The sequence below is a fragment of the Saccoglossus kowalevskii genome, chromosome 10 (genome assembly GCF_978046115.1).
Source record: "Saccoglossus kowalevskii chromosome 10, keSacKowa6.1, whole genome shotgun sequence".
In the NCBI taxonomy this organism is placed as follows: Eukaryota; Metazoa; Hemichordata; class Enteropneusta; family Harrimaniidae; genus Saccoglossus; species Saccoglossus kowalevskii.
Window position 1 is genome coordinate 25,731,380 of NC_140650.1, and position 14,979 is coordinate 25,746,358.

Here is a 14,979-nt window from a genome sequence, read left to right on the forward strand (position 1 = left end):
CTTCTATAGCATTCATTGTTAAAGTTTGCTCTATAAATCTTATTTAGTCTTTTTGACGACTTAAAATATTGAGAGCCCTGAAATTTACTTTAAAGAAAGTAAAATAAATAAATTAAATATTAGTGCTCCCAGTTATATATAGTTTGTAGTGAGAGATAACTGACAAAATGAGATTGTGCCGCAATATCATTATTTCGTGTTAGAATTTGACACTTTACTCTCATTGAATTCCTAATGTTATTATAATATATGGCAAATACTTTAATGATGTAATTAGTATTGACACATATATGTAGAATATACCAGTAGTAACCACATGTAATCCATGGTATCATTTTAGGTACCGGTATCTTGCACCTGCATCAGGCAATCTAAAAGAACAAACAAACAAACAAACAGAGGAATGTCCATTATAAAGTTTACTGTAGGGGTGTACAGGTTATTCAGAGTGGGGGTGAGATATGGCAGACACAATGTCTTTGTACTATGTTTGACTTTATCATATTCCACAAACAGTTGCACTGGTTTCCGTTTAGCATAGTGTCTGATGATGTGGCTTCCTTGACAACAACAACCTTTTCCCACTGCACCAGCTCACACAGTTCAAAATAATATCCATGTCTCAGATACAGTCTAGATATTATTTTTCTTAAATGATTTTGTGCCAGGCGACAGTTCTGGACATTGAATGTCACTGTTTTTTTGTAAGTGCAAGTGCTAGCGTTGACGCATAGTGCATTTTGCCACAGAAGTCATATTCACATTTGGGACTACATGAAAAGGCTGTGTGGCCATCTCAGATACAGTCTAGATATTTTTAGATAACCAAACCACGATCACTAAAATTTCCATAACCGTGACCTCTGACATTTCTCGTACAACTTGAAATCACCTTAGTAACAATCAACAGTTTTCATTTTTTCCCTGGAGGACGCTGAGTTGACACCACATTGAGGTAGTTGGCTACACTTTTTTACTTATTTCCATATTTCCTTGACTTTTACAGTATGGCTCTATTTTATGCTGATGCTCACAAAATCCAGATAAGATATTATGGTCAAGGAACTACTTTTTTACGCAAAAAAATCTGCAAAGAATCATGAAAATGGAGTTTTTTGAGCTATTCAACATTAGTTTCCATTGTAAAAAATTTGTATTTCTCAAAATTGTGTTCAAGTACATATAGTGAAAAAATCCTATTTTAGTTGTAAGATTAGTACCGTATATATAATGTCTGGAACTATTGAGAAATTGGGATGAATACTATGAAATAATGCATTAACATGAATTTCTAAGAAAATAATTCCAAAATGCCAATTTTTGTGAGTTTTCTTCAAAAAAATATTTCGTACTTGGTAAAAAAAGGCCAACAAGTTGATAACTTGTGTCTGAATCACATTTTTGAAACACAAGAATGTGGTAATTTTTGTTCTAATCCAGAAGTTATCACATTTTCTTTTGAATGTCTGTGAATGACCTTGATTAAACTTGAGTAACCTGGTAAAAATTAATATATGTATTTGCATTCATAATTATCATATAGAAGAAAATATCAAAAGGGACCGTAGTGATATTAAACGTATGCATATATTCACAATCATAAAAGAAAATAATTTAAATAAAAAGTATTTATCTTTTATATTTATATTCATTATTTTCTTGTTGAATATCTCTATGAACTAGATTTGTTCTCTGAAAAACACTTTTCAAAAAAATATCATTAGTTGTACTCATTCCAGTGAATTTTTATAATTTTCACAATAAATATAAAAACTTTTAACTTAAAAATTCACATGTTCTAATTTCTCCATTTTTTAAAATCAAGTTTTATCTTCGATGAATAATACAAATAAAAATAAATGAATAAATAAATAAACATAATGAAAAAAAAAAATATAAATAAAATAAATAGTTGAAAATCGCTGCATGCATTTCTGCTTGTATGTTTTTATAAACTAATAACTTACCTGAGATTACGCTTATCTACAGAGGATGAAGAATGTATATATAGGCTTGGACCGGCAGTTATCAATCTGTTGCTAAGCAACATCCGCCGTAAGTTGAAGGAAATACGCAATTGAAACAAAAATGAAAATAATGTCAAGGTAACTCAACGTTCATTTCATTCAAAAAATGTCACTGAAAGTATATAATTCCTGTACACTGACAGGGTTCAGTCAAAAGCGTTATAAACCGTCGTGATTGTGTATAATTCTATTTATATGTATGTAGCCTTGTCCCGCCTAGGTGTGCACACACGTCTGTTTCAAGATATGACTGAGACAACTTCCTTTTTTCCATTCATATGCTGATAGGCCATGTTTGTTCTGTCAATCACTTTACTATATTTGTATGGTCGGTAAACATCCGGTAGCGAGGCAATTGCAAAGCAATGATTGGTGCGTTATGTCAGCATATCAGTGAACATTATCATGGAGTCAGGTGTGGATGAAGTGTTTTGACGAACCACTCAGTATTTGATAAGATGGGTCAGTAGATTCTGTGTGCATACCTTGGCACTAGGTATGTAGAATATAGAATAGAATAGAATTGTACGATTTAATGGAGATTATTTATTCAGATTCTAATAGTATAGAATTTCTAAGAATTTTTGAGAGTAGAATTGTTCAGATTATAATATAATTACTTATAATAGAATTGAATGCTTAGAATACAGCTGTGACATCATTAATTTTCATTTAATTTAGTAGTTTCACTAATTTTGATATTTCAAGCTTATCAAATGCATGATGTTAAATGTTGCAGAACTTTTTTCTTTCTATGTTCTGTCTGAAGATCCGACAACTACTTATTATGGGAAAAATAGACCATTTTCCGTTCACTGCGAGAATCACGCATTCTGCGTGAAATCGAACGTAAAAACAGGACAAACAAAGGTCACAGCGTCGTAGTGGCGTCAAACATCGCGTGGGATTCAACAAACGCGAAAGTATTTTGGGGGACATTTCCATGCTTAATAATGTGATGTCCACATTTGATGATAGGCAATTTCGATTAAGTAAGGGTATTCGAATGCAATATTCCTCTGTCAATGACCGGCCGGTCGATGTGAGCTACGAAATAAAGAAATTCTAGTTCAAAATCAAATCGTTCGATTTTTGCGGCAGACGTTCGACGCGCGTCATTCATGAGTGTAGTGTTCAAATAATTATTTGGTTGTTCTGAAAATTGGCTGATTAAAAAAAAATTCTAACAAATTGTAGAAATTATCCCAAACGAGCAAAATTGCCACACAGTGTTCACATGAAATAAAACACCATGGCGTCAACAAAATTAACATTTTGCACGCAATGATATATTCGATGAATAGAATAAAATGCAAATTGTTAGTTTGGTCTCAACTATATAACCTGCGTAGTATGTGTATTCTAAAATTTCACCTAGTTTGTTCATTTCACAGAAGGCATTTTGTCTCATATCTTGGAAAAATAATAACAAATTGGCTCGTCTTTAATTATGCAAATGAAAAATATAAACTATTTTCTTCACTGTGTAAAATACAAATTTTATTATTTTTACTTCATAGGTAAATATGGTAGTATGTTAGGACTCTCCTTAATTATTTTGGTAACTAATTTATGTGATGATTTGGCAGCTGCCATGATGTCATCCTGTCGAGCTGAGCTGAGGTGAGACTGACATTATTATCTGTTCCGTGGCTATCTTCATGTTGTAAGTGGAATGGGGAAATCAAAGTGCTATAATGCAATAGAAAGGTTGCGTCAGTCAAATAATATTGGTATAAGTTGTAAATGCACACCTCAACTACTGGGTCTCCTCGACAGGGTATGTATTTCAGTTGAAATATCCGTGAGATTGTTGTCCAATTCTCAGAGCATTGAAATATTAAATTATGTTCATACTTCAACTGAGTGTTGGTGTATTGATTTGTTTAATTAACATGATTTATATAGTACTGAATTGATGTGTTTGATTAATATTTATGATTGTTTTGGATTTTACACAAAATAACTGATCAGTCATAAAGTTCTAATAGTCAAATACAAATTAAACTTTACACACAAGGCTATTCCTAAGTGGAATCTGAAATTTTGAAACTTAAATGCAAAATAAAATAGTGTGGCCAAAGTCACCAATGTACCGGTATATGCCACAAAGATTAATTGGAATTCAGGTTTATTTGATATATTTGAACTTGATCATAAAATCTGGCTACAAGGGTCAATACTTATAATCAGTGGATGCTGTAATTATTAGTGTTAGAGTTGACAAAATTGCACTTTAATATCTCAACTTCTGCTGAAAACATTGTCATAATTGTCTATGCACTGAACAACACTTTTAAAAATAGACATCGTGATTGTCTGAAATGTAATATGGCCTGTAGCATCGTGTTTGCAGATTGAAACATTTCCATGCTGCATTTGATGTAGTCTAGTAAAAAAAACACCTTCATGGACATTCTCATTCATTGTAAAGAGGTGAAGAAAACAAAATGATTACAATTGTCAAGAACTCTGACCATTAAGCATAGAATCTATGCAAATCGCAGGTCAAAGAACTCGACATGTGTATTAAAGTACGACAGACCCCTATCCATAATCAGACCCCTATACATAATCTGGCTAATTTATTCTGATGTCATGCAGCCATGACAACTGCCTCTGATCTTTTTTCCAACTCGTTTTGTTTTGCATTTCCCAGCTGCGTAAAGGAATTTGTAAACAAGATGAGGTATACTGCCCAGGGTTGTTGACATCGTAACGGAAGTAACCCTAACCTTTCAAGTCTTTGGACTATTGAAATTTGACAATCGGCTATTGACCTGCTTTTCCTCTCAATAGGTGTGTTCACACTTCATTCGTAGACTTTCTCAAAGCAGCAGAAAACTTCACAGCCAGTTTGAGGCATAAAACGCAACCTGATATTTCATATTTTTCGGTTGGTCACTGAGGGCAACAAAACCATTTTTTTTTTTGCCTAATGGTGACAGTAAAGACGACGCTGAGTTCTTACAATGCATGTTACAATTTTGCGTAAACAATAAGAAAAAAATTATTTCACACATATATATATATATAGGACACATCTTGATAACCTCCATTCTTAAGGGGTGGCAGTCGTCGCGCCACGCATGCACAAGATATATGGGTCTCATATAAACAAAGATGGCAACTTTTACTGTTGCGCTGATCAACGAATACAAACTGAGACCATGACGTTACCAAGCTTTAATTAGATATTTTTTTAGGTGATTGGAAAGTATCAAAGGAGTCATCGACGGTAATTAGTCGAGCCCAGGTCAAAATCTCATACGTGTGATTTCCATTGGAAGAGCGCATTGGATTATGGGAATATCAATGTTTATCAACACAAATGTCACACATGCTCAGCGCGACGACCACCGCCCTTTAAAATGAATAACATCTACAGTTTAAAATTGGTTTAAATGAATTATTACAAATCTGTAGTGAGAGGCACCTTGAAATGAATTGGGAAATATTTAGACACACAGTGGCACAGTGTGCTTGTATAGTGTGAACATAGCTATAATCTGACATTTTCAACACCATTGAGTATGTCTCAATACCTGAATCTACTTCATTTACATATGAACAGACGTATACTTGTGGAGTCGGGTGAACATACTGTTGATGACATCACACGCCCTTATAAGGAATTTCCACTCAAATCTCCTTAACTTGTCATTGATCTCTTAACAAAAAAGAACTTTACTTTTCTTCAATTCACCAAAGCTAATTTCTAGCTGTTTTTTGGCTAAATTTGTGCAATTTGTATTTTGCTATTTATGGAATACTGATTTCCTTGTATTTTATGTAGGAATTGTAGTGTATTCCAGCATTGGTTTCCACATTGAAATGTGGGAAGGTTATGAAGCCTTGGCTACTGATGGTAATGAACACCTAGTCTACCATAGGTCAATAGTTCACCGGTAATCGTTAATAAAAACAAGAATTTACAAAAGCATTTATTGCAAATGGCCGATAATTTTTTTCTGTCGCAAAAACTGTTATAGTATGGTCTACTTATATGAGTTACTGTTTCTATTGTCCTTGAATCTCTAAAGTTTACACTTTCATACCAGATATATGAACAATTGCAGTAAATTTCACCTTTCCCTGCTAGATAAAGTGTCAAAGTCGCTGAGCTGCGTACAATTCAATTTTTTTAAAACAAACAAGATAGATTTACACATGATGTATATGTCACATGGGTCCCATATCAAATGTGGCACAGCACCACTAGAGGTGACTGTAACATATCTTTTCTATAAACCAGGAACTTCAAAGTCAACTTTTGTCCTGCAGCCATTTGACTATATCAATGGCCAGCAAGAATTCATTTAGCTCTATCACCAGTTACCAGGAATTCATTTAGCTCTATCACCAGTCACCAAGAATTCATTTAGCTCTATCACTAGTCACCAAGAATTCATTTAGCTCTATCACCAGACACCAAGAATTCATTTAGCTCTATCACCAGTCACCAATAATTCATTTAGCTCTATCACCAGTCACCAAGAATTCATTTAGCTCTATCACCAGTCACCAAGAATTCATTTAGCTCTATCACCAGTCACCAAGAATTCATTTAGCTCTATCACCAGTCACCAAGAATTCATTTAGCTCTATCACCAGTCACCAAGAATTCATTTAGCTCTATCACCAGTCACCAAGAATTCATTTAGCTCTATCACCAGTCACCAAGAATTCATTCAGCTCTATCACCAGTCACCAAGAATTCATTTAGCTTTATCACCACTCAACAAGAATTCATTTAGCTCTATCACCAGACACCAAGAATTCATTTAGCTCTATCACCAGTCACCAAGAATTCATTCAGCTCTATCACCAGACACCAAGAATTCATTTAGCTTTATCACCACTCAACAAGAATTCATTTAGCTCTATCACCAGTCACCAAGAATTCATTTAGCTCTATCACTAGTCACCAATAATTCATTTAGCTCTATCACCAGTCACCAAGAATTCATTTAGCTCTATCACCAGTCACCAAGAATTCATTTAGCTCTATCACCAGTCACCAAGAATTCATTTAGCTCTATCACTAGTCACCAATAATTCATTTAGCTCTATCACCAGTCACCAAGAATTCATTCAGCTCTATCACCAGACACCAAGAATTCATTTAGCTCTATCACCAGACACCAAGAATTCATTTAGCTCTATCACCAGTCACCAAGAATTCATTTAGCTCTATCACCAGTCACCAAGAATTTATTTAGCTCTATCACTAGTCACCAAGAATTCATTTAGCTCTATCACCAGACACCAAGAATTCATTTAGCTCTATCACCAGTCACCAAGAATTCATTTAGCTCTATCACCAGTCACCAAGAATTCATTTAGCTCTATCACCAGTCACCAAGAATTCATTTAGCTCTATCACCAGTCACCAAGAATTCATTTAGCTCTATCACCAGTCACCAAGAATTCATTTAGCTCTATCACCAGTCACCAAGAATTCATTTAGCTCTATCACCAGTCACCAAGAATTCATTTAGCTCTATCACCAGTCACCAAGAATTCATTTAGCTCTATCACCAGTCACCAAGAATTCATTTAGCTCTATCACTAGTCACCAAGAATTCATTTAGCTCTATCACTAGTCACCAAGAATTCATTTAGCTCTATCACCAGACACCAAGAATTCATTTAGCTCTATCACCAGTCACCAATAATTCATTTAGCTCTATCACCAGTCACCAAGAATTCATTTAGCTCTATCACTAGTCACCAAGAATTCATTTAGCTCTATCACCAGACACCAAGAATTTATTTATCTCTATCACCAGACACCAAGAATTCATTTAGCTCTATCACCAGACACCAAGAATTCATTTAGCTCTATCACCAGACACCAAGAATTCATTTAGCTCTATCACCAGTCACCAATAATTCATTTAGCTCTATCACCAGTCACCAAGAATTCATTTAGCTCTATCACCAGTCACCAAGAATTCATTTAGCTCTATCACTAGTCACCAAGAATTCATTTAGCTCTATCACCAGACACCAAGAATTCATTTAGCTCTATCACCAGTCACCAATAATTCATTTAGCTCTATCACCAGTCACCAAGAATTCATTTAGCTCTATCACTAGTCACCAAGAATTCATTTAGCTCTATCACTAGTCACCAAGAATTCATTTAGCTCTATCACCAGACACCAAGAATTCATTTAGCTCTATCACCAGTCACCAATAATTCATTTAGCTCTATCATCAGTCACCAAGAATTCATTTAGCTCTATCACTAGTCACCAAGAATTCATTTAGCTCTATCACCAGACACCAAGAATTTATTTATCTCTATCACCAGACACCAAGAATTCATTTAGCTCTATCACCAGACACCAAGAATTCATTTAGCTCTATCACCAGACACCAAGAATTCATTTAGCTCTATCACCAGACACCAAGAATTCATTTAGCTCTATCACCAGACACCAAGAATTCATTTAGCTCTATCACCAGACACCAAGAATTCATTTAGCTCTATCACCAGTCACCAATAATTCATTTAGCTCTATCACCAGTCACCAAGAATTCATTTAGCTCTATCACCAGACACCAAGAATTCATTTAGCTCTATCACTAGTCACCAAGAATTCATTTAGCTCTATCACCAGACACCAAGAATTCATTTAGCTCTATCACCAGTCACCAAGAATTCATTTAGCTCTATCACCAGTCACCAAGAATTCATTCAGCTCTATCACCAGTCACCAAGAATTCATTTAGCTCTATCACCAGACACCAAGAATTCATTTAGCTCTATCACCAGTCACCAAGAATTCATTTAGCTCTATCACCAGTCACCAAGAATTCATTTAGCTCTATCACTAGTCACCAAGAATTCATTTAGCTCTATCACCAGACACCAAGAATTCATTTAGCTCTATCACCAGTCACCAATAATTCATTTAGCTCTATCACCAGTCACCAAGAATTCATTTAGCTCTATCACTAGTCACCAAGAATTCATTTAGCTCTATCACTAGTCACCAAGAATTCATTTAGCTCTATCACCAGACACCAAGAATTCATTTAGCTCTATCACCAGTCACCAATAATTCATTTAGCTCTATCATCAGTCACCAAGAATTCATTTAGCTCTATCACTAGTCACCAAGAATTCATTTAGCTCTATCACCAGACACCAAGAATTTATTTATCTCTATCACCAGACACCAAGAATTCATTTAGCTCTATCACCAGACACCAAGAATTCATTTAGCTCTATCACCAGTCACCAATAATTCATTTAGCTCTATCACCAGTCACCAAGAATTCATTTAGCTCTATCACCAGACACCAAGAATTCATTTAGCTTTATCACCAGTCACCAAGAATTTATTTATCTCTATCACCAGACACCAAGAATTCATTTAGCTCTATCACCAGACACCAAGAATTCATTCAGCTCTATCACCAGTCACCAAGAATTCATTTAGCTCTATCACCAGACACCAAGAATTCATTTAGCTCTATCACCAGACACCAAGAATTCATTTAGCTCTATCACCAGTCACCAATAATTCATTTAGCTCTATCACCAGACACCAAGAATTTATTTATCTCTATCACCAGACACCAAGAATTCATTTAGCTCTGTCACCAGTCACCAAGAATTCATTTAGCTCTGTCACCAGACACCAAGAATTCATTTAGCTCTATCACCAGTCACCAATAATTCATTTTATAGCTCTATCACCAGTCACCAAGAATTCATTTAGCTCTGTCACCAGACACCAAGAATTCATTTAGCTCTATCACCAGACACCAAGAATTCATTTAGCTCTATCACCAGTCACCAATAATTCATTTAGCTCTATCACCAGACACCAAGAATTTATTTATCTCTATCACCAGACACCAAGAATTCATTTAGCTCTGTCACCAGTCACCAAGAATTCATTTAGCTCTGTCACCAGACACCAAGAATTCATTTAGCTCTATCACCAGTCACCAATAATTCATTTAGCTCTATCACCAGTCAACAAGAATTCATTTAGCTCTATCACTAGTCACCAAGAGTTCATTTAGCTCTACCACCAGTCACCAAGAATTCATTTAGCTCTGTCACCAGACACCAAGAATTCATTTAGCTCTATCACCAGTCACCAATAATTCATTTTATAGCTCTATCACCAGACACCAAGAATTCATTTAGCTCTATCACCAGTCACCAATAATTCATTTAGCTCTATCACCAGTCAACAAGAATTCATTTAGCTCTATCACCAGTCACCAAGAGTTCATTTAGCTCTATCACCAGACACCAAGAATTCATTTAGCTCTATCACCAGACACCAAGAATTCATTTAGCTCTATCACCAGACACCAAGAATTCATTTAGCTCTATCACCAGTCACCAAGAATTCATTTAGCTCTATCACCAGTCAACAAGAATTCATTTAGCTCTATCACTAGTCACCAAGAGTTCATTTAGCTCTACCACCAGTCACCAAGAGTTCATTTAGCTCTATCACCAGACACCAAGAATTCATTTAGCTCTATCACCAGACACCAAGAATTCATTTAGCTCTATCACCAGACACCAAGAATTCATTTAGCTCTATCACCAGTCACCAAGAATTCATTTAGCTCTATCACCAGTCAACAAGAATTCATTTAGCTCTATCACTAGTCACCAAGAATTCATTTAGCTCTATCACCAGACACCAAGAATTCATTTAGCTCTATCACCAGACACCAAGAATTTATTTATCTCTATCACCAGACACCAAGAATTCATTTAGCTCTATCACCAGACACCAAGAATTTATTTATCTCTATCACCAGACACCAAGAATTCATTTAGCTCTGTCACCAGTCACCAAGAATTCATTTAGCTCTGTCACCAGACACCAAGAATTCATTTAGCTCTATCACCAGTCACCAATAATTCATTTTATAGCTCTATCACCAGTCACCAAGAATTCATTTAGCTCTGTCACCAGACACCAAGAATTCATTTAGCTCTATCACCAGACACCAAGAATTCATTTAGCTCTATCACCAGTCACCAAGAATTCATTTAGCTCTATCACCAGACGCCAAGAATTTATTTATCTCTATCACCAGACACCAAGAATTCATTTAGCTCTGTCACCAGTCACCAAGAATTCATTTAGCTCTGTCACCAGACACCAAGAATTCATTTAGCTCTATCACCAGTCACCAATAATTCATTTTATAGCTCTATCACCAGACACCAAGAATTCATTTAGCTCTATCACCAGTCACCAATAATTCATTTAGCTCTATCACCAGTCAACAAGAATTCATTTAGCTCTATCACTAGTCACCAAGAGTTCATTTAGCTCTACCACCAGTCACCAAGAGTTCATTTAGCTCTATCACCAGACACCAAGAATTCATTTAGTTCTATCACCAGACACCAAGAATTCATTTAGCTCTATCACCAGACACCAAGAATTCATTTAGCTCTATCACCAGTCACCAAGAATTCATTTAGCTCTATCACCAGTCAACAAGAATTCATTTAGCTCTATCACTAGTCACCAAGAGTTCATTTAGCTCTACCACCAGTCACCAAGAGTTCATTTAGCTCTATCACCAGACACCAAGAATTCATTTAGCTCTATCACCAGACACCAAGAATTCATTTAGCTCTATCACCAGACACCAAGAATTCATTTAGCTCTATCACCAGTCACCAAGAATTCATTTAGCTCTATCACCAGTCAACAAGAATTCATTTAGCTCTATCACTAGTCACCAAGAATTCATTTAGCTCTATCACCAGACACCAAGAATTCATTTAGCTCTATCACCAGACACCAAGAATTCATTTAGCTCTATCACCAGTCAACAAGAATTCATTTAGCTCTATCACCAGACAGCAAGAATTCATTTAGCTCTATCACCAGTCACCAAGAATTCATTTAGCTCTATCACCAGTCAACAAGAATTCATTTAGCTCTATCACTAGTCACCAAGAATTCATTTAGCTCTATCACTAGTCACCAAGAATTCATTTAGCTCTATCACTAGTCACCAAGAATTCATTTAGCTCTATCACCAGATACCAAGAATTCATTTAGCTCTATCACCAGTCACCAAGAATTCATTTAGCTCTATCACCAGACACCAAGAATTCATTTAGCTCTATCACCAGTCACCAAGAATTCATTTAGCTCTATCACTAGTCACCAAGAATTCATTTAGCTCTATCACCAGACACCAAGAATTCATTCAGCTCTATCACTAGTCACCAAGAATTCATTTAGCTCTATCACCAGTCACCAAGAATTCATTTAGCTCTATCACCAGACACCAAGAATTCATTTAGCTCTATCACCAGACACCATGAATTCATTTAGCTCTATCACCAGTCACCAATAATTCATTTAGCTCTATCACCAGTCACCAAGAATTCATTTAGCTCTATCACCAGACACCAAGAATTCATTTAGCTCTATCACCAGTCACCAATAATTCATTTAGCTCTATCACCAGTCAACAATAATTCATTTAGCTCTATCACCAGACACCAAGAGTTCATTTAGCTCTATCACCAGACACCAAGAATTCATTTAGCTCTATCACCAGTCACAAAAAATTCATTTAGCTCTATCACCAGTCACCAAGAATTCATTTAGCTCTATCACCAGTCACCAAGAATAATAATAATAATAATAATAAAGATAATTTATTGCATCCTTAGAAATACAGTGTTTCCATCAGTTTATAGCAACAAAAGTAAGATATTAAAAAACAAAATAACAAAATAACTATAGCAAATAATAAATGATAGATTTTAGTGTTTTTGTTAAGTATCTTTCTCGTTTCTCATTAAGAACGAGCTGTGTATAAATTCTCCAACAAGTTTGATTACATTTGTGTTAGAATTTTTCATTAAAGTATGTAAATTTCTGTTGGTCATTTTTTGTTTCATCAGGAAACTGTATATTTGAGAATATATCCATTCGCAGTGTGTGATATTTTGGGCATTTGATGAGGAGATGCATTTCATCTTCTATGTCTGCTAAAGTACATTGTTTACAAATCTTGTTTTCCAAAGAAATTTTAGGTTGGGTATGTCTACCCTTTTCTATTGCTAGGCTGTGATTACTTGTTCGGAATCTAGAGACAGAAATTCTATGTTTTAGATTCAGTATAATTAAGTAACTTTCAAAGTTGTAGTTTGTTTTGAATTGAGTATATGTTCTCAACTTAGGTTTATCCATAATTGTCTCCTTCCAGAATTCAATATATTTTTGTTTAATATTGTTTCCTATTCTCTTTATATTTTGTTTTGTTGCATTCAATTTGTCATTGATATTCTTTATATCTAATGTGTTATCTTCCTTATTTAACTCTTTGTAAATTGACATAATCCATGGGAGTTTGCAGTTTATCTGTTCATGGTATGCCTGTTTTGTTAAATTACATTCTGGAAGTTCATCGATCCGTGCCAAATACTTTATAAGATTTATTTTGATGTCTACTAGTAATGGTAGTTCACCTATTTCTGCTCTACAAGCTAGATTTGATGAAAATTTATTCAATCCAAGCATTCTTTTACTAAATTTCAGATGGGTTTTCTCGATTGGTGTAATGTCCCATTTATTATTTTCTTGAATTTCGAAGCCCCATACATCTGATCCATATAATAGTATTGGTCTTATACATGTTTTGAATAGGTGTAACATTGTTTTGCAGTCAGTTTCTTTTGGCACAGAAGTCATCATTGCATATAAAGCTCTTGTGGCTTTGTCTGCCAAATTATTTCTTGTGTCGCTGAATTTACCATTCGACTGTAATGATACCCCAAGGTAGTTGTATGAAAATACACAACTAATATTTTTACCTTGATATGTAAATTTTTCAGTATTTCTCAAGTACCCTCTTTTAAATATTACAATTTTACTTTTTGACATATTCACTTGGAGTTTCCAATTTTGGCAATATTTCTCCAAATTATTGATTGATCTCTGTAGACCTTTATTTGTTTCTGATATTAAAACTAGATCATCTGCATAAAACAGTGAGCTAATTTTGATGTTATTAAGTTGAACTTGATCTATGTCATTGTTTTGTATTGGACTATTTAAGTCATTGACGTATAGATTGAAAAGCATTGGACTCATAACACATCCCTGTCTTACACCTGTGATAGTTTCAAATATCGGAGATATCTTATCACCGAAACGACTGCATGCCTTCAATTAGCTCTATCACCAGTCAACAATAATTCATTTTATAGCTCTATCACCAGACACCAAGAATTCATTTATCTCTATCACCAGACACCAAGAATTCATTTATCTCTATCACCAGACACCAAGAATTCATTTAGCTCTATCACCAGACACCAAGAATTCATTTAGCTCTATCACCAGTCACCAAGAATTCATTTAGCTCTATCACCAGACACCAAGAGTTCATTTAGCTCTATCACCAGACACCAAGAATTCATTTAGCTCTATCACCAGTTACAAAAAATTCATTTAGCTCTATCACCAGACACCAAGAATTCATTTAGCTCTATCACCAGTCACTAAGAATTCATTTAGCTCTATCACCAGTCACCAAGAATTCATTTAGCTCTATCACCATTCACCAAGAATTCATTTAGCTCTATCACCAGACACCAAGAATTCATTTAGCTCTATCACCAGTCAACAAGAATTCATTTAGCTCTATCACTAGTCACCAAGAATTCATTTAGCTCTATCACCAGTCACCAAGAATTCATTTAGCTCTATCACCAGTCACAAAGAATTCATTTAGCTCTATCACCAGTCACCAAGAATTCATTTAGCTCTATCACCAGTCACCAAGAGTTCATTTAGCTCTATCACCAGATACCAAGAATTCATTTAGCTCTATCACCAGACACCAAGAATTCATTTAGCTCTATCACTAGTCATCAAGAATTCATTTAGCTATATAGCTAGACACCAAGAATTCATTTAGCTCT

At 35.0% G+C, this 14,979-nt stretch overlaps 1 long non-coding RNA gene across 1 annotated transcript in view; it reads left to right on the plus strand.

The window, feature by feature from the left end:
* The first annotated feature begins 2,405 nt into the window (after positions 1-2,405).
* The window catches only part of LOC144350394 (uncharacterized), a 29,486-nt gene continuing 16,912 nt past the window's right edge, over positions 2,406-14,979 (plus strand). Inside the window, exons 1-2 of the long non-coding RNA XR_013420230.2 lie at positions 2,406-2,523; positions 3,548-3,650. This is a non-coding gene — a long non-coding RNA (uncharacterized LOC144350394). The remainder of the gene's footprint in view (positions 2,524-3,547; positions 3,651-14,979) is intronic.